The sequence below is a fragment of the Nannospalax galili genome, unplaced genomic scaffold (genome assembly GCF_000622305.1).
Source record: "Nannospalax galili isolate Female #2095 unplaced genomic scaffold, S.galili_v1.0 scaffold246, whole genome shotgun sequence".
Classification (NCBI taxonomy): Eukaryota; Metazoa; Chordata; class Mammalia; order Rodentia; family Spalacidae; genus Nannospalax; species Nannospalax galili.
The window spans coordinates 1116349-1118992 of NW_008356327.1; positions in this window are offsets into that span (position 1 = coordinate 1116349).

Consider the following 2644-nt stretch of genomic DNA (forward strand, 5'->3'; position numbering starts at 1 on the left):
TGCTTAGAAAATAATAAATGACTCTGACCTTCAGGCTTCTTGATAAATTAAAAGTGTAATGGAATACCATGTCATTCTGATAAAATCTTGACAAGCACAGAATAAAGAGCAAATGAATCTTTATGTGAACTTTTACATGAATCTTGTGACATGGCCCTCACTTTAAGAAGCCTTTTTCTTTTTTCTTTTCTTTTCTTTTTTTTTTTTTTTTTTTTTTGACACAGGGTCTCCCTGTAGCCCCAGCTGGCCTGGAACTCACTAAGTAGACCAGGCTGGCCTTGAACTCATAGAGATCTACCTGCCTGCCTTTGCTTCCTGAGTGCTGGGATTAAAGGTGTGAGCCACCACACCCAGCTAGAAATCCTTTTTTTTTTTTTTTTTTTTGGTTGTTTTTTGAGACAGGGTCTCCCCAGTAGCCCCAGCTGTCCTGGAACTCATTATGTAGACCAGGCTGGCCTTGAACTCATAGAGATCTGCCTGCCTCTGCCTGCCGAGTGCTGGGATCACAGGCATGCACCACCACACCCAGCAGAAATCCATTTTTAAAAGGGAGTGAGGTAGCACTTGGAAGCTAAAGCCGAGTGAACTAGACGTGTGAAGAAATGGTTAAGTTATCACATTGAAATTCATTCACTCAAGTGTTTATTAGAGGAGATGCTTCTTTTGTCCCTTCCTCTGCTCCAACTACAAATTTAATTACAGCAGAAGAGAGATGCAGAATGTAACACAGCCTTTAGCCGGGGAGTCCCAGGTTCTATAATACTGCTATAGCTATAATTCTCATACCAACGCTGTGAAGTTGGTACGAGGGCAAAGTTTTGTAGGTTCTGAATTTCAAGATTGTACTTTGAGAAATAGTATAATGTCAACCACTGCAATGCAGAACTTTCTAATGATTATTTTCTGGACAGGGAAATCAACTGAATTAACAGAAGTGAATCCATGCTTTGAAAGAGGTCTTGATTCAACCACAAGTATTTATGGGCACTCATTGTACACAAGACATTGTTTTAGCTTGTGATCCCTGTCTTTGTGAGGCTTCCAGTCTAGAAAGGAAGACCAAAAATAAAAACGTAGTAAACAAACATATTAACTAGTATTGGAAATTAATAAGTTCTATTTAAAAATATCAAAGTGTAAAAGCTAGATATGGAAAACTTAAAGAGCTTCATCAAGTTTAGGGTTGGTTGTGAGGTGATATTTAGGCAAAGTTTTGAAGGACATGAAAAAAGTCGCATACATAGCTGGAAAAGGAGATCCAGTCACCAAGAATAGGGGGCGATGGCATAGACACTTGGGAGCAAGTAGAGGGTGGGAAGGTGATAGAGAATATCATAGAAAAGAGTGAGAAATAACGGCATCTGGATTGTTGTAGAATTGCATAAGGAATTTGGAGGGGGTTGTTTGTCTTTGTTTCTTCTGTGAGACAAGGGATACTTGGAAGTTTTGATCAAAATAGAGGTGAGATTTATCTCATCATTTTCAAATATTATCCTAGCTACTATGTTCAGTTCTTGGTGACTCAGACCCACATGGTAGCAACACAGGTGGTAAAGAATATTCAGATCCTAAAAATACTTTGAAAGTAACACCACCAAGGTTGGTTAGGGTAAGATGATGGAGTGGGAGAGAAGGAAGATAGTCAAGGAAGAAGGTTTGGAGCAGGAGAGATGGTTAAGTGGTTAAGTGCACTGGCTGCTCTTGCAGAGGACCCAGGTTTGATTCCCAGCACTCACATGGTGGCTAACAATCATCTGTAACTCCAGTTCCAGGGGATCCAACACCCTCTTCTGACCTCCACAAGCATCGACATACATGCAAACAATACACTCATGCAGAAAAAATATATTTAATAAATAAAACCTTTTTAAAAAGAAAGATTTGACCTGAGTCGCTGCCAGGGTGGAATCACCTTTGAAGGAAACGGTTAAGGACACAGGAACAGGTTTGAGGGGAGGTGGGACATTACTCACTTTGAGATATGTTTGAGATGCCTCCTAGACAACCTACACAACCATGTGGAGATTTCAGCTCTACTCTTGAGCACCCGAGTGTGGGATCCATAAGATGTTGATGCTAATGGAGTATCAGAATAGGTAAGAGAGAAGCCTGCCCTCACCTGCCTAGAGCATTCAATAAAAGCTACCTGCCTTGGAGGACACTGCATTGAATCTTTTACATACAAGATTTCTAATGAGAAGTTTTCTCAAATCCATAGCCTGAAATTTTGAGGTTAGTCATTAGTCATAAGGAATATGTTGAATACAAAATAATGTGCTACTTAAAAAGGAAACATGAGAAAACAGGAAAACAAAAGAACCCTAAGAAGAGAAAATGGGAGCCAGGTGATTTTATCCTTTACTCTGTCTTCATACGTAGGAAAGAAAATGGTCGCCTACATCTTTGATAAACAAAGGTCACAACCCATTCCTGAACTTTGCACCGTCACTAAACAAGCAGACAAGCAGAGGCTCTACAGGGCATGGTGGTACAAGCTTGTAACCCTAGCACTAGGAACCTGAGGCAGGAGGATTCTGCATTTGAGGATAGTTGAGGCTACAAAATAAGTAAGTACATCAATACATAAATAAATACTAAATAAATAAATAATAAATAAATAAATAAATAAATAAATAAATAAATA